This window comes from Pelophylax lessonae (genome assembly GCF_965119305.1).
Source record: "Pelophylax lessonae genome assembly, chromosome: 3".
Lineage (NCBI taxonomy): Eukaryota > Metazoa > Chordata > Amphibia > Anura > Ranidae > Pelophylax > Pelophylax lessonae.
In genome coordinates this window covers 449,944,631-449,963,344 of record NC_138770.1, presented here as the reverse complement: position 1 = coordinate 449,963,344, position 18,714 = coordinate 449,944,631, and the positions used below count along the sequence as shown (strand labels likewise).

The 18,714-nt window shown below is 45.0% G+C and overlaps 2 pseudogenes across 2 annotated transcripts; both read right to left on the bottom strand.

Moving 5' to 3' along the window:
- Positions 1–9,185: 9,185 nt before the first annotated feature.
- LOC309550579 lies at positions 9,186–10,108 on the bottom strand (annotated as a pseudogene). Its single transcript has one exon. The product of its transcript is annotated as an uncharacterized misc_RNA (transcript).
- A 7,132-nt stretch (positions 10,109–17,240) lies between these two features.
- On the bottom strand, positions 17,241–18,275 carry LOC309550577 (annotated as a pseudogene). Its single transcript has one exon. The product of its transcript is annotated as an uncharacterized misc_RNA (transcript).
- Positions 18,276–18,714: the final 439 nt, after the last annotated feature.

The following is an 18,714-nucleotide window of genomic DNA, read 5'->3' as shown; positions in this document are numbered from 1 at the left end:
ATCCTTTTAGGGGTAAAAACAATAGTAATTGGGGCCTAGTGTGGTGGTGTACGTGTGAGATACATACACTTTCTTTTTGATCATATTTTCTATTCCGCTATTCAATTAAAACCTTTGGGGATCAATTAAATTGCGTGATAGTCTGTGTCGGTACGTGTGAGATCCACCTTTCCAAGTTTTTGGGGTTCATCTCATACTTCTGAAGATTTGAGGGTGCTGCCTGTTCCATACTCCTCCTCCTACTGCTCAACCATCCTTTTAGGGGTACAAACAATAGTAATTGGGGCCTAGTGTGGTGGTGTACGTGTGAGATACATACACTTTCTTTTTGATCATATTTTCTATTCCGCTATTCAATTAAAACCTTTGGGGATCAATTAAATTGCGTGATAGTCTGTGTCAGTACGTGTGAGATCCACCTTTCCAAGTTTTTGGGGTTCATCTCATACTTCTGAAGATTTGAGGGTTCTGCCTGTTCCATACTCCTCCTCCTACTGCTCAACCATCCTTTTAGGGGTACAAACAATAGTAATTGGGGCCTAGTGTGGTGGTGTACGTGTGAGATACATACACTTTCTTTTTGATCATATTTTCTATTCCGCTATTCAATTAAAACCTTTGGGGATCAATTAAATTGCGTGATAGTCTGTGTCAGTACGTGTGAGATCCACCTTTCCAAGTTTTTGGGGTTCATCTCATACTTCTGAAGATTTGAGGGTTCTGCCTGTTCCATACTCCTCCTCCTACTGCTCAACCATCCTTTTAGGGGTACAAACAATAGTAATTGGGGCCTAGTGTGGTGGTGTACGTGTGAGATACATACACTTTCTTTTTGATCATATTTTCTATTCCGCTATTCAATTAAAACGTTTGGGGATCAATTAAATTGCGTGATAGTCTGTGTCGGTACGTGTGAGATCCACCTTTCCAAGTTTTTGAGGTTCATCTCATACTTCTGAAGATTTGAGGGTGCTGCCTGTTCCATACTCCTCCTCCTACTCCTCAACCATCCTTTTAGGGGTACAAACAATAGTAATTGGGGCCTAGTGTGGTGGTGTACGTGTGAGATACATACACTTTCTTTTTGATCATATTTTCTATTCCGCTATTCAATTAAAACCTTTGGGGATCAATTAAGATGCGTGATAGTCTGTGTCAGTACGTGTGAGATCCACCTTTCCAAGTTTTTGGGGTTCATCTCATACTTCTGAAGATTTGAGGGTTCTGCCTGTTCCATATTCCTCCTCCTACTGCTCAACCATCCTTTTAGGGGTACAAACAATAGTAATTGGGGCCTAGTGTGGTGGTGTACGTGTGAGATACATACACTTTCTTTTTGATCATATTTTCTATTCCGCTATTCAATTAAAACCTTTGGGGATCAATTAAATTGCGTGATAGTCTGTGTCGGTACGTGTGAGATCCACCTTTCCAAGTTTTTGGGGTTCATCTCATACTTCTGAAGATTTGAGGGTGCTGCCTGTTCCATACTCCTCCTCCTACTCCTCAACCATCCTTTTAGGGGTAAAAACAATAGTAATTGGGGCCTAGTGTGGTGGTGTACGTGTGAGATACATACACTTTCTTTTTGATCATATTTTCTATTCCGCTATTCAATTAAAACCTTTGGGGATCAATTAAATTGCGTGATAGTCTGTGTCGGTACGTGTGAGATCCACCTTTCCAAGTTTTTGGGGTTCATCTCATACTTCTGAAGATTTGAGGGTGCTGCCTGTTCCATACTCCTCCTCCTACTGCTCAACCATCCTTTTAGGGGTACAAACAATAGTAATTGGGGCCTAGTGTGGTGGTGTACGTGTGAGATACATACACTTTCTTTTTGATCATATTTTGTATTCCGCTATTCAATTAAAACCTTTGGGGATCAATTAAATTGCGTGATAGTCTGTGTCGGTACGTGTGAGATCCACCTTTCCAAGTTTTTGGGGTTCATCTCATACTTCTGAAGATTTGAGGGTGCTGCCTGTTCCATACTCCTCCTCCTACTCCTCAACCATCCTTTTAGGGGTACAAACAATAGTAATTGGGGCCTAGTGTGGTGGTGTACGTGTGAGATACATACACTTTCTTTTTGATCATATTTTCTATTCCGCTATTCAATTAAAACCTTTGGGGATCAATTAAATTGCGTGATAGTCTGTGTCAGTACGTGTGAGATCCACCTTTCCAAGTTTTTGGGGTTCATCTCATACTTCTGAAGATTTGAGGGTTCTGCCTGTTCCATACTCCTCCTCCTACTGCTCAACCATCCTTTTAGGGGTACAAACAATAGTAATTGGGGCCTAGTGTGGTGGTGTACGTGTGAGATACATACACTTTCTTTTTGATCATATTTTCTATTCCGCTATTCAATTAAAACGTTTGGGGATCAATTAAATTGCGTGATAGTCTGTGTCGGTACGTGTGAGATCCACCTTTCCAAGTTTTTGAGGTTCATCTCATACTTCTGAAGATTTGAGGGTGCTGCCTGTTCCATACTCCTCCTCCTACTCCTCAACCATCCTTTTAGGGGTACAAACAATAGTAATTGGGGCCTAGTGTGGTGGTGTACGTGTGAGATACATACACTTTCTTTTTGATCATATTTTCTATTCCGCTATTCAATTAAAACCTTTGGGGATCAATTAAGATGCGTGATAGTCTGTGTCAGTACGTGTGAGATCCACCTTTCCAAGTTTTTGGGGTTCATCTCATACTTCTGAAGATTTGAGGGTTCTGCCTGTTCCATATTCCTCCTCCTACTGCTCAACCATCCTTTTAGGGGTACAAACAATAGTAATTGGGGCCTAGTGTGGTGGTGTACGTGTGAGATACATACACTTTCTTTTTGATCATATTTTCTATTCCGCTATTCAATTAAAACCTTTGGGGATCAATTAAATTGCGTGATAGTCTGTGTCGGTACGTGTGAGATCCACCTTTCCAAGTTTTTGGGGTTCATCTCATACTTCTGAAGATTTGAGGGTGCTGCCTGTTCCATACTCCTCCTCCTACTCCTCAACCATCCTTTTAGGGGTACAAACAATAGTAATTGGGGCCTAGTGTGGTGGTGTACGTGTGAGATACATACACTTTCTTTTTGATCATATTTTCTATTCCGCTATTCAATTAAAACCTTTGGGGATCAATTAAATTGCGTGATAGTCTGTGTCGGTACGTGTGAGATCCACCTTTCCAAGTTTTTGGGGTTCATCTCATACTTCTGAAGATTTGAGGGTGCTGCCTGTTCCATACTCCTCCTCCTACTCCTCAACCATCCTTTTAGGGGTACAAACAATAGTAATTGGGGCCTAGTGTGGTGGTGTACGTGTGAGATACATACACTTTCTTTTTGATCATATTTTCTATTCCGCTATTCAATTAAAACCTTTGTGGATCAATTAAATTGCGTGATAGTCTGTGTCGGTACGTGTGAGATCCACCTTTCCAAGTTTTTGGGGTTCATCTCATACTTCTGAAGATTTGAGGGTGCTGCCTGTTCCATACTCCTCCTCCTACTCCTCAACCATCCTTTTAGGGGTACAAACAATAGTAATTGGGGCCTAGTGTGGTGGTGTACGTGTGAGATACATACACTTTCTTTTTGATCATATTTTCTATTCCGCTATTCAATTAAAACCTTTGGGGATCAATTAAATTGCGTGATAGTCTGTGTCGGTACGTGTGAGATCCACCTTTCCAAGTTTTTGGGGTTCATCTCATACTTCTGAAGATTTGAGGGTGCTGCCTGTTCCATACTCCTCCTCCTACTGCTCAACCATCCTTTTAGGGGTACAAACAATAGTAATTGGGGCCTAGTGTGGTGGTGTACGTGTGAGATACATACACTTTCTTTTTGATCATATTTTCTATTCCGCTATTCAATTAAAACCTTTGGGGATCAATTAAATTGCGTGATAGTCTGTGTCGGTACGTGTGAGATCCACCTTTCCAAGTTTTTGGGGTTCATCTCATACTTCTGAAGATTTGAGGGTGCTGCCTGTTCCATACTCCTCCTCCTACTGCTCAACCATCCTTTTAGGGGTACAAACAATAGTAATTGGGGCCTAGTGTGGTGGTGTACGTGTGAGATACATACACTTTCTTTTTGATCATATTTTCTATTCCGCTATTCAATTAAAACCTTTGGGGATCAATTAAATTGCGTGATAGTCTGTGTCGGTACGTGTGAGATCCACCTTTCCAAGTTTTTGGGGTTCATCTCATACTTCTGAAGATTTGAGGGTGCTGCCTGTTCCATACTCCTCCTCCTACTGCTCAACCATCCTTTTAGGGGTACAAACAATAGTAATTGGGGCCTAGTGTGGTGGTGTACGTGCGAGATACATACACTTTTTTTGATCATATTTCCTATTCCGCTATTCAATAAAAACCTTTGAGGATCAATTGAATTGCGGGATAGTCTGTGTCGGTACGTGTGAGATCCACCTTTCCAAGTTTTTGAGGTTCATCTCATACTTCTGAAGATTTGAGGGTGCTGTCTGTTCCATACTCCTCCTACTCCTCATCCATCCTTTTAGGGGTAGAAACAATAGTAATTGGGACCTAGTGTGGTTTTGTACGTGCGAGATACATACACTTTTTTGGATCATATTTCCTATTCCGCTATTCAATAAAAACCTTTCTAGGGCAAGATCTTAAATTACAGAAATATGAGGAGACCGTCAAATAAGGGGCGTGGCCTATTTCGTGGTGCTGCTGGTAGAGCTCCTGTTGCAAGGAGAGGACGTGGTCGATCTGTGCCAGCTACACGCACAAGTGAAACACCTTCCTCAAGTGTGAGTAGGCGACAGAACCTGCATCAGTATTTGGTAGGGCATCATACGCCCCTAGAAGTGATGAGGCCAGAACAAGTGGAGGCGATAGTAGATTGGTTTGCTGCTGACAGTGCCTCCAGTTCCTTCACATTGTCTCCCACCCAGTCTACTGCAGAAAGGTCACAGTTGGCACCTGCAGCCGATGTCCAACCGTCTTTCACCTCACCCCCTTGCAAATCAGGCAAGCAGTCTGAGCCCCAAGCCATACAGCAGTCTCTTCTTCTTTTTGATGACTCTGTCAGCAGGGTTTCCCAGGGCCATCCACCTAGCCCTGCCCCAGAAGTGGAAGAGATTGAGTGCAGCGATGCCCAACCACTTATTTCTCAAGATGAGTACATGCAAGGATCATCGCAGCACGTCTCCGATGATGACGAAACGCAGGTGCCAACTGCTGCGGCGTTCAGCATTGTGGAGACCGACAAGGAGGGCAGGGGTGAAGACTGGGTGGAAGATGATGTGGAGGACGATGAGGTCCTCGACCCCACATGGAATGAACGTCATGCAGGTGACCTGAGTAGTTTGGAGGAAGAGGCGGTGGTCGCACAGAGCCACCAGCACAGCAGAAGAGGGAGCAGGGTGCAGAAGCGGAGCGGCCGTGCCCTAGACACTACGCCCGCTACTGCCCAACGCAGCAAGGGAACGAGCGCACCAAAGTCAGCTCAAAGGAGTTCTCTAGCGTGGAAGTTCTTTAGAAAATGTGCTGATGACAGGACACGAGTGGTTTGCACCCTGTGCAATCAGAGCTTGAAGCGAGGCATAAACCTTCTCAACCTGAGCACAACCTGCATGATCAGGCATCTAAGTGCAAAGCACGAGCTGCAGTGGAGTACACACCTTCAAAACCAAGAAACGTCTCTGGCTCATCCTGCTTCCTCTTCTGCTGCAGTCTCGGCCGCTCCAGCCACATCTGTAGTGATACCGGCACCTGCCACCCCACAAACAGACGATCTGTCAGCAACACCACCACCTGGGTCACCAACAACCATCTCCACAATGTCCCGTGGAAGCGTTCAGCTTTCCATCTCCCAAACACTTGAGAGGAAGAGGAAGTACCCCCTTACCCACCCGCGATCCCTGGCCCTGAATGCCAGCATTTCAAAATTATTGGCCTTTGAAATGCTGTCATTCCGTCTGGTGGAGACGCACAGTTTTAAAAACCTTAAGTCGGTGGCTGTCCCACAGTACGTCGTGCCCAGCCGCCACTACTTTTCCAGGCAAGCCATCCCTTCCCTGCACAACCAAGTGGGGGAAAAAATCAGGTGTGCACTGCGCAACGCCATCTGTGCCAAGGTCCACCTAACTACCGATACGTGGACCAGTAAGCACGGTCAGGGGCGTTATATCTCCCTAACGGCACACTGGGTAAATGCAGTGGCGGATGGGCCTGAGGCGGATAGCAATTTGGCGCATGTCCTTCCACCACCGAGGATTGCAGGGCGCTTCAGTTTGCCTCCTGTTCCTAACTCCTCCTACTCCGCTTCCTCATCCTCTACCGCCTCCTCATCCAGACAGCGTAACACCTTCACCACCAACTTCAGCACGGCCAGGGGTAAACGACAGCAGGCAGTTTTACAACTTGCCTGTTTGGAGGACAAACCACACACCGCGCAGGAGTTGTGGAGGAGCATGGAACAGCAGACAAATGAGTGGTTGCTGCCAGCGAGCCTCAAGCCCGGCCTGGTGGTGTGCGATAACGGGAGAAATCTCATAGCAGCTCTGGGCCTAGCCGGTTTGACGCACATCCCTTGCCTGGCGCATGTGCTGAATTTGGTGGTGCAGAGGTTCCTTAAAAACTACCCCGATATGTCAGAGCTGCTGCAGAAAGTGCGGGCCATTTGTGCGCACTTTCGGCGTTCTCACCCTGCTGCTGCTCGCCTGGCAGCGCTGCAGCGTAACTTCGGCCTTCCCGCTCACCGCCTCATATGTGACGTGCCCACAAGGTGGAACTCCACCTTGCACATGCTGGAAAGACTGTGCGAGCAGCAGCAGGCCATAGTGGAGTTTCAGCTGCAGCACGCACGCGTGAGTCGCTCTGCGGAACAGCACCACTTCACCACCAATAACTGGGCCTCCATGCGAGACCTGTGTGCCTGGTTGCGCTGTTTTGAGTACTCCACCAACATGGCCAGTGGCAATGACGCCGTTCTCAGCTTAACTATCCCACTTCTATGCCTCCTTGAAAAAACAATTCGGGCGATGATGGAAGAGGATGTGGCACAGGATGAGGAGGAGGAGGAGGATGAAGAGGTAACATTTCCAAGGCTTTCAGGGCAGTCATTCGCAAGGGGCTCCGAGGGTGGGTTCCTGCACACACAAACGCCAGGGACACAATTGTCCAGCAGGGGCACAGTTCTGGAGGATGAGGAGGATGAGGAGGAGGAGGAGCTGGAGGAGGAGATGGAACCATGTTCACAGCAGGGTGGCACCCAGGCCAGCTCATGGCCATCACTGGTGCGTGGCTGGGGGGATACAGAGGACACGGACGATACACCTCCCACAGAGGACAGCCTTTCGTTGCCTCTGGGCAGCCTGGCACACATGAGCGATTACATGCTGCAGTGTCTCCACAACGACCGCCGAGTTGCCCACATTCTAACTTGTGCTGATTACTGGGTGGCCACGCTGCTGGATCCCCGTTACAAGGACAACGTACCGTCCTTAATTCACTCACTGGAGCGCGATCGCAAGATGCGCGAGTACAAGCGCACGCTGGTAGACGCCATGCTGCTGGCATTCCCATCTGACAGCGGGGCCGCAGTGGAAGCACAAGGCAGAGGAGGAGGAGGAGGTCGCCAACGCAACCAGGGCACCGCCAGCACCTCAGAAGGCAGGGTTAGCATGGCCGAAATGTGGAAAAGCTTTGTCAGCACGCCACAACAAACAGCAGCACCAGCAGCTCAGATGGAACGTCTTAGCAGGAGGCAGCATTTTACCAACATGGTGGAGCAGTATGTGTGCACACGCCTACATGTAGTGAATGAGGGGTCTGCCCCCTTCAACTTCTGGGTCTCCAAATTGGGCACATGGCCTGAGCTTGCCCTTTACGCCTTGGAGGTGCTGGCGTGCCCTGCAGCCAGTGTATTATCTGAACGGGTATTTAGCACGGCTGGGGGCGTTATAACAGACAAGCGCAGCCGCCTGTCCAGAGACAATGTGGACAAGCTCACGTTCATTAAAATGAACCAGGCATGGATCCCACGGGACTTTTCCGTACCTTGTGCAGAATAGCAATGGATACCGACCTTACCCACCCATTGTTCCATTTTTGCTCTTTCTCACTCTTTTGGGGTGTACCCTCATTTAAAATTTGTGAAAAGAAGCAGTGTTGGCTACCTCGTCCTCCTCCTCAGGGCCAGATTAACGTAGGGGCTATTGGAGCTGCAGCTCCAGGCCCCTACCTTTTATATAGGCCCCGGGTTGGCCATATTCACTGTTACCGCTCTCCTGTCACTTGTAAACACAGAAGTCTGGCTTCTATGCTCGCTTCCCCAGGCAGCACCCTCAGAACCTCCCCACACAGCGCGAAGGCCGGACAAGGAGGGACAGTTGCCGATGCATGGATGTGTTTATGGACTTCAGAGACAGCATCCCATGTTGAATTAGGCATGCATGGCTGCACCCTTCCTCCTCTGGGTGCATGGCAAGACACGGCCCTTAAGGCCCTTCAAAATCCTCAGCACCAAGCCCATGATGCTCTTAATCCGGCCCTGGTCCTCCTCCACCACCGCTTCCACCTACACCACCCATAGGTGTGCGCAGCCTATTGCATTAAGGTGTGCACCCCAAAGTTGAAATACACATGCATGTGTTTGCCAGCAGGGAGAGTAATGTATCGGGGCCATGTACCTGTAGGCAAAGAGAAATAGAGCAGAGCAGGTCTGAGGGAGATCTTTCCCATCTCCTCACTGGCAATGCTATGTGCCCTAGGTGATTAGGGTGTGCCCAGGCACACCCGGCACACCCTGTGCGCATGCCTATGTCACCGCCACATCCACCACCACCTCAACCTCCCTACTACTCCATATGGGCCTCGTCCTTCAGAGATGAAGAAGAACATTGTTTTATTTTTCTGTTTTTTTTTGTTGTTTTAAGTTATTTCCCTATCCACATTTGTTTGCAGAGCACTTGCCATGCTCTTAATTACGTTTTGCTGCCATTTGCAGCACTCTAGCCCTTTCCTTTGGTGTTTTAGAGCCATTTTAGTGCCTTAAAGTTCGGGTCCCCATTGACTTCAATGGGGTTCGGTGTCCGGGAAAAGTTCGGTAAAAGTCCGGGACACGGACCCGGACTTTTTTTTAAAGTTCGGCCGAACCCGTCGAACACGGACATCTAGGTGTCCGCTCAACCCTATTTCTGATACCAAGTCACCTGATCCTGCAACATGGCCATCCTGATAGCTTTCTCACCTTCCTTCTTGTCTGGCTTAGACACTGTTTTTGGTGACATTCTTGCCATGGTCTTACCCACTCCCCAAATAGCAAACTTAATGACACAGTATATCATCATCAGAAACACTATTATCATCAAGATCACTATTCCTGCCTTCTTAAAGAATCCAAATATTCCAGAGAACATTCCTCCAAACCACCCATCCATTGAATCAAATGGATTCCATGCACTGGGAAGGTTATGCAGTTCTCCCTGAAGTCTCTCTCTCTCTAGTTGATGGTCATTAATAATGTCATAATAGTCTGGTACTTGAACATCCTTAGTCTCCTTGGTGAAGTTGTGAAAATATATGCAACATATCTGTTTGTTTTGTGTTTGATCACACAGACCTGTTACTGCCATCATTAGTCTTTCCTGTCGTTGTCTAATTGCCTCCTGCTCCATCCTAATTTTCCTAATTTCTTCATTGATTAATCCTATATCCTTTGTTGTTGTGTTGATCCATTTTTCCATAATGTCGGCAAAGGCATCAAGCTTAATAAGTGCCAGTGCTTTTGGAAAAAAAAAAAAGAAATAAGTGCCAGTGCTGTACCCCCTAGTAGGATGCTCATGTAGAATTTCTCCCATGAACTAGTCAGTGCCCTCTTATATCGTCCCTGATTGTGAAATGTGAGTACCCCTGAGGCTGGCACCATACTCACACGTCTTCCTGACTCAGTACTCATGTAAGGGAACAATCTAACTATGGAGCACCACCCGGCTGATTCTTCTCCTTTTGGAAAAGGAATAGTGGTGTGACACCATAGCCCGCAGCAAACTACCCAATCCTCAGGTAGTTTTGGGGCGGATATCATCTCTTGAGTAGTCAGATCTGTTCGCATTCCAATTAAACATAACCACTCCGCTATATGTATCAATTTTACCTTATTGTCAAGTACCAATGTTTCATTCACCAAATCTAACCATTTATATACCTCTGACTTGTTATAGGTTGGTTTTGATCTAGGGCATGAAGAGATATTGTACATTGACAAGTTTCTCATTCTTGTATTCATGTCAACAGTGCTATCAGTGTTTAAGCCTGTAATGTCTATTAAGTTAAATGTTTTGTATTTCTCTATGTTTAGAAGTGTAAAATTGACATCTGTGTCATAACAAAATTCATCGTTGGCATAAATGTTTGTTTCATTATTCAGTGGGTGTCCGTTCAGAAAACAGAATTTTGGTGGTTGTGTGTATCCCTGTATCAAAAATGGCCTATTGTCTGGTCTTGCCTGTCCAGTGAACACATATGTCTCATTCATTAACTGTGTTATAGATAATGGTTTTGCTATCATTGGGAATATATTTTCTCCTGAATGCATATGAGAACACACCCAACAATCTCCCTTTCCTTGTGACTGTTGTATACCATATTCATGCATTAGCAAAAAATGGTGGGGAATTCTATCCATGTCCTGAAGGCCTCGAGGATGCACATTCCCTAGAATAGATGGTAAGGGGTCTATGAACTCTTGTATTGCTAAGTTCAAATGCTTTGCTACTTGTTCTGTCTCCCTAAAGTTTGGTTTGGGTAGAATATCTTTCTTATTAGACTGGGGAATTAATTGTTTAAGCTCCTGTACCTTCCTTCTGGTAGCTGCATCAGTTGGGTTGGGTGTAAGACACAGAGAGATATTTTGAGGTGAAGCCTTAATGATCAATGCTATGGCCGCTATTTTACATGGTCCCCCCTGTTCCTGCTCGTGCCATCCTATGATCTTGTCTAACATTGTCTTTCCCAGCTTATTGCCAACTTTTGTACAGCAGGCAACCTTTGTAGTTCTAAAATTGGGTCTTTCAAAAATAGAAATGGATCTCCTAGCTCTCTTAATCTGTGTGTTCCATTGGTCAGTATGCTTTCAGGGTTTTTCTTTGGCTCATAAAATAATCTTACACAAACCAAAGCATAAGTTAGCACAAAGAAGGATATGAGCGCTGCCATGAATATTCTGAAATATTCAAAATAGAGACTTTTCGCACTTATCCTTCTCCTTGAGGATGGGGTTGGTTTGAGAGACCTTTCTATCCCTGAGGGTGGAATAGGATCAAGGGGCCTTTCAAATTCCTCAACTAGTTTTTTCCTCTCCTCATTCCATGTCAGTATTTTCCTATAATGTGAAGGATTCCTCCACATTTCCCCTTCCTTCAATAAAGTTAGTCTATTTATCATAGCCTCAGACACTGGTGCAGGTATATTTAATCCCTTTGAGTACCCTGTATCTAATTGGTTGTTGTATTCTTTAAATTTCATTTCAACATCATACATTTCTTTCATTGTCTTTGGGTCAGTGGGGTGAAAGGGACGTGGGTAACCATTTAGCCACCTCAAATATGGTGTATGTAAAGTCTCTGGTAATATGGAAAACATTTCTTCAGTTGGGTACTTCCGATACCACTTGCTGGTTCTAGTTTTAAGAAACTTTCTGGGATCATCTGGGATGGGAGCCTGAGATAGGCAGTCCATAGGGGCTGGCAAGTTCATTTCATGCCGGTTAGGGTATGGGGGTAGTTGAGGGCCACGGGGGGGCAAAGGGGGTGTAGGAAGGAGGGGATGGGAGAGTGGACTGTCCGGAACATGTACCCCTTTTGGGACTGGTTCTGGATGTACATCAGATGTGTCATCATAGGGGACAATAAGTTCAAACATTCTTCAACCGTTTCCTTAGGTGCAAATACCTCTACCCCTGTTACCTGAAACTCAGTGGGAGGGGAATATGGGTTTTTTCTCACTAGTTTGAGTGTCTCATAAAAAGGGTCAGGGATATTCTGTTTTTGTTCTTTCTCGGGCAGTTGTTTCAGTATGTCAGTAAAAAACTTATGGGCCAGACCCTTTTCTATGTCATTTACAGGGTCATTACAATGACGGGGTGGTGGATACCCATTCAACCATCTGATACATTGGCCCATTAGGTCATCGGGTATTATATCTTGGAAACCCGGGGTTGGGAAACGGGTTCTTCCATAGGCAAAGGCCGTGGAGCTTTCTTCATCTGTGAGATGTGAATCTCTGGCGCATCCTGGACACTCACTTCCCTCAGCTTTAGGAAGCTTCCCGGGATCGGTTGGGGTGGTGACTTCTTCAGCCTGAACGCGTGTATCCATTGCGGACTCTGATCGGTTAGGACAACAGTGCGGGAGACCCGGAGCACTTCAAATGGACCCTGATATACTGGACCAGTCTTCTTCCTGACCGCCAGCTGTTTTATCAGCACTTTGTCTCCTGGTAGGAACGGATGAGTTGGCTCTGTGGAAAGAGGAGAAAAAGTGACAGCAACCTTTTCATGATTTTCTGAGAGTATACCTACCAGATGTTTCACGTACTGTTCCTGTAAAGCAAAAATGTTACTCTCAGTGTCTGCTTCCTCACTAGCATTGGGGGGCCGACCAAACAGTATTTCATAAGGTGACAATCCTGTCTTTTTGTTTGGTGTTGTCCTTATCTGGTAGAGGATAGCGGGCAAGAATTTTAGCCAATTTCTCAATGTTCCTGAAGTAGCCTTTTTTAATCTGTCCTTGATGATTCTATTCATTCTCTCCACTACTCCTGCACTCTGAGGGTGGTAGGCTATATTGAGTTTCCATTGGAAACCCAAAATTTTTGTCAGCTCCTGTATTAGTTTTGACTGGAAGGCAGGTCCCTGATCTGAGTGAATTACCCGGGGGAGCCCATATAATGAGATCCAATCATTGACCAACGCCCTGGCTGTCACCCCTGCTGTTTCTCCTGAAGTAGGTATCGCTGAATACCACCCAGAGAATCTACACACTATTACAAGAAGATATTTTATATTCCCAGGCTGTTTTGGCATGTGTGTATAGTCTATTTGTAAATTCTGAAGGGGGCCGGTAGGGGGCGGTAAATTTCCATGTCTCCCATGTGCTTTTCCTTGAACATTGTTCTGAGCACAAGTCATACATGAGTCAACCAAATCATCTATCAACTTTTGCAATTGTTGTGTACAGAACAATGATTTGTAATGCTCCAGTATGTACAGTTTGCCTAAATGTCCTGGACCATGTAGGTAAGATATTAGGAGTGGTGCTGATGCAGTTGGAACCCCTAATATTTGATCCTTTGTCCATATTCCTGTACCTGTTGCCTGCAGTCCCTGGGACTCCCAGTACTTAATGTCTTCACTGGTTGAATGTTTTTGAAGCTGGTGTACTACTGACAACCAGTCTTTGCTCTCAAAATCTGTCATGAATAAAAATCTACTCTCTCTTTGTGTACCTCTCCGGGCTGCCTCTTTTGCTGCTTTATCTGCTAGACTATTTCCCATAGCCTGATAGTCCCCTCTTGCAGAGTGTCCCTCCACCTTTATTACACTTACAGCTTCTGGCAACTGAATGGCATATAGCAAATGATCTATGTACTTTTGATTCGCCACTTTCTTCCCATCTGCCGAAATATATCCCCGATTCTTCCAAATCATGGCAAAATTATGCAAAGTCCCGTGTGCGTATCGGCTGTCAGTGTAAATATTCACTTTGTGTCCTGCAAATATTTCACAGGCTCTTGTGAGGGCCACTAGTTCAGCTTGTTGTGCCGAAGTTGCAACAATTGGTTCGGCTTCTATCACTTGATCTGGGAGCATGACCACTGCGTACCCTGTCTGGTATGTCTTATCGTCTGGTCTTGAGCATGAACCGTCCACAAATACATCTATACTACCAGTCTGTGGTGTGTCCTTTAAGTCTTTTCTAGGTGCTGTACAGGATAAAATCATCTCATCACATTTGTGTTCAGGTGTTGGGTCTACTTGCTCATCAGAACCTTCACATTTAAGTCTCATGGGGGTATGTAAAAACCTTATCACTGGGGAGGTGGTTGAGCATGTTTTTATCATTAAGTTTGCTGTACTGAGTAATATGGTTTCATACCCGGACAGTCTCTGTGCTGTCATGTGTTGTGTACTCATATTTTGAAGGAGGGACAATACCGTGTGGGTGGTGAAAAGTTCCATTACATTACCATGAACTATTTTGGTAGCATCTTTCACTGACATAGCTGCAGCTGCTAGTGCCTGAAGGCAATGGGGCATTCCAAGAACCACAGGAGGCAATTTCTTTGACAAGTATGAAACTGGCCTATTTCTTCCCCCATGTCTTTGTGTCAGTACTGCTGCATAGGTTCCCCCCGATACCACACAGTACAACTGAAATGGATTTTCATAGTCTGCGAGGGCTAGGGCCGGTGCCTGGGTCAGAGACTGGATCAGTCTCTCAAAGGCTTCTACTCTATCCTCTGTCCATTCCACTATTTTTGGTGCTTCTGCAAGTGTGGTTTTTCTTAGGATTGCATCCCAATGAGCGCAATCAGGGATCCAGCTTCTGCAGTATACAATGGATCCTAAAAAACTAAGCATTGCTGCTTTGTCCATCGGCCTGTTTAGGGAGGTTACAGCCTTGACTCTAGCGGGTGAGACCTTTCTCTCTCCTGCCTCTATGATGCACCCCAGATACTCTACCTGGGTACTTGCATACTGGATTTTCTTCTTCGAGGCCAGGTGTCCTTTGCTTGCCAGATGGTCTAACAAACTCCGCGAGTCTACCTCACAGACTTCCAATTCTGAATTGGAAAGTAAGAGGTCATCAGTATACTGAATTAAGGTGGATCCCCTCTTTGGCTCCCAATCTTCCAATGTTGCCTTTAATACAATTGAAAAGGCTGCTGGGCTGTCTCCAAATCCTTGTGGGAGACGGGTCCAGGTCAACTGACCCGTAGAGTGACCACTAGGCTGACCACGGGACTGACCACTAGCCCACTGAATAGCAAACAAACCTTGTGATTCCCAAGCTACGGGGATGGAAAAGAAGGCGTTGCTAAGATCAACCACCGTGTAGTATTTGGATTCTGCGGGAATAGCTCCAAATACAGCTGTAATATCTGCCACCAAGGGGGGAAGTGGTATGATTGCCTTGTTTACCTTTCTCAGGTCCTGTACTAACCTCCATGTGCCATTGGCCTTTTTTACAGGATTTATTGGTGTGTTCCAGGGACTGACAATTTCCCTTAGAATCCCCATTTCCAGGTATTTCTCAATTTGGGGTCTGATGCCTGCCAACTTTTCCTCACTCAAGGGGTACTGTTTTTGAAAAACTGGCATAATTCCCTCCTTCAAACAGGGGTGGTAAGGCTCACAGTTAATTAACCCTACGGAGTCTTTATCCTTCGCCCATATGGCATGGTTCTCTAAAGATGTCGGTAAATTCAAAAAGAAACCATCTATGTCACGTCTCTTTGGGTTTGTCAAGTCACATTTCATTGAGGTTGCAGTCAGTCTCCCCTTTTTGTCAAAGGCCAAAGTTATTTGCAATTCTGCCATTAAGTCCCTTCCCAGTAAACAAACTGGGCACTCCAGCAAAACTGCAAAAGACATGTGTGTCACTAGTTCTCCTGAGGGAGTACATACTGGGAGTGGTGCTGTCACTTTATGTACTACTGTCGTCCCATTTATACCCATAGAACTTCCTTCAGTGCATCTGTCATTTATGAAATTTGTCTTATTTAGGCAAGAATTTGTAGCCCCGCTATCGAGTAACATATCAGTTTTAATACCATCAATTTGTAATACCACTTGTGGTAAGACTTGCCAATCAATTGGGCCAAAATGCATGATGAAGGACGGGATTTGTTCCGGGCACCCCTAGTAAGAATTATTTCCCCGTGAAGACGGGTACTGTGCACGATCAGACCACCTCTCTAAGTCTGACTGTAAATTGGGTTGTTGTCCATTCCTCCCATTCTGCGCTGGCCAGTGTATGTTAATAAGGTCTTCCTGTGGGGGTCCCCTTGACATCTCCTGCTGTCCCCTATTTTGCCTAAAGTAACCAGGATTATTGTTTAAGGACCTTCCCCTGAACGTGGGGCCACTCCTCCCTCTGTAATCTCTCCTGTATGTGCTCCCTCCCCTTGGGCATTGCTGCTTCCAATGATCTAAACTCCCACAAATAAAACAACCACCATCCCATTCCTGTTCCTTCCATTCACTCCCTGTAGTTCTTCCTCTTCCCTGGTAGTCTGTTTGCATTCTGTTCCTTGGGTCCCTTCCATAATTTCTACCTCTAGAGGAACCTACCATCATCATATAGTTGTTTCCCCCACTGGATGATGTAGAATCTTCTTGTGTGTTTTGCTGCAAAATCATTGGGAATACTCCCCCTTTTTGATTGAAAACGCCAGATGCTGAACGTTTTGCTATGTCATTCATAAATTCTGTCACTGACTGAGTGAGCCATTCATTATTCACTAGTTTTATTAACTGTGTTGTTTTGGAGTCCCCATTAGCCATACACGTAGTTTTAAAAAGTTCTGGTGAGTTCATCCCCGTACTATTTTAAAGGTCTAATAGCCTTTTACAAAAACTGTAGAAATCCTCTCTCGGCTCTTGCTTCGTGTTTAGCATTGTATGTACACCTGAATCCCCTTTATACTTTTTCATCCATTCAACTCCTATTTTATCCCAGAATTTCTTCCATGCCTTAGGGACTTCTTCATCCCCTCCTTCCTCCCTTTTTGCTGTGTCATCTTTTATCTTTTTTAAATCTAATTGGGAGCCTCTCTCTGGGTCTATGGCTGATATTATTATGTGAATATCGTCCATAGTCAATGCAGTACCTGCAGTATACTTCTGCAAAAACACCGCCGCTGCCCTGGGGTCCTTTTTTGGATTGGGGCACATATCTTTTAACTCCCTCATTAATCCTAAAGGAAGGGGAATATGAACCTCAGTATCTCCTACAGTAATCATGGGGTAAGACTGCTGTGTAGTTTTTTTCTTTTTTCTCTTTTGTGATTTGGTTATGGTTTCTGGTATCTCTTCTATATCTGTCAACTCCTCATCCTCACTACTTACACTCAAAGTTTTCCTGTCAGGGGACTTTGATTTTAGTGCTAGTTGGGAGAGCTGTGTCGCTATATTTGCCTTGGGGCTGGAGGTTGCCTTTGGTGCCGCAGTAGACGCATCTAAACTATGCGCCTCCATATCTCTTTCTGTGGTTTCCCTTTTGTCCCGAACTCTTGTCTCCCAGTCTTTCCTGATCTTCCAATATTCCCCTTTTTTCTATCTCGGCCAATAATGTATCTTTCTGCAAAGTCATAGACCTAGTCCTACCACATTCTGATCCCAGAACTTCTCTCACCTCCTCTATTTGTTCGTCACTGGGAATACTAGAATCATCCGGGTCTTCATAATCATCGTCATTAAAGGAAAAGTCCACTAGAGGGAGGTTTTTAACACAAAGTATGTCAGCTCTCAGTTTATCCCTAAATGCGGTTAACTCTCTTATGTATGCCGCAAAATGTTCCCTATACTCGCCTCTCCTTACTTTCACATCCCGGATCTGTGGAGTCTCCTCAGCTTGTTCCCTCAAAGTGGCTGCCACTATTATAGCTGTACTTATTAGCGCGTCCCTATCTCCCAGATCTGGATATATCTTCGCTGTCTTTTTATTCTCCTCAGAAAATAGCAATAATTCTGGTTCTGTTGTTTGATCAGAGCAGGGAATTTTTTCATAAGGGACATGTTTTATCTCTTCTATAGGGGCAGTTGGGAATGTCGCCTATTGTGGCATCAACACAGTAGTGTCGTATGCCGGTGGTTTGTCAGACAATGGTTCTGTCTCTATACCTTCTCTCATCTTATTCATTGTCTCCCCGTCTTCCTTCAAATATATATGATGTGTTGGGGGAAATCTTTTTCTATATTCTTTTAATGCTTTTTCCCATTTCTTAAAACATGTTTTCATATACTTTTCATCCCAGTCACCTGGAGGATAATTATATTTTGAGTGAAGCCCCACCATTTTCTTAACCTCCGCCCAGTCCCCTTCATTGCGAGGACCTATAGCGCTGAGCCGCGTAATTCCCAATTGCGGACCGCGCTCATATATGTTCGCCCAAAATGGATCAGTAACTGTTATCCCACAGGTGCCTGATACAAAGTGTAACGGTGTGGGTCTGGTCTCCGGCTCACCATCCGGATCCTTTCCCAAATCGTTACCCATAATTTTTCAATAAAATCTAAAATAAGCTCTATATATTCCTTCAAACAATACCACAATGCGAATAAAAAATAGCAGCAGTTGTATAATTAGTGTTATATTAACTATAAGCTTGAGCAGGAATAATAACATATACTCTTTGAAATACTCTTACAATACGTCTAGAATTCCTTTGACAATGCGGACACCACAATCTATGAGTTTGATAAGAAGTATTCACAAATACCACTATTTGTACCATTCAACCAATATTGTCCCAGATCTGACTGTACAGTTATGTTGCGCAACTGATTCAATCCACAGACAATCCGAGTAAGTTAAAAACCAACATATACTTTTCGATATATTAGTTTCACTTACTGTGCGTATATTCCTTTTCCTTTATATATATCTTATTTCACCTTTATACATGTATTTCCTTGTACTTCCTTGTATTTTCTTG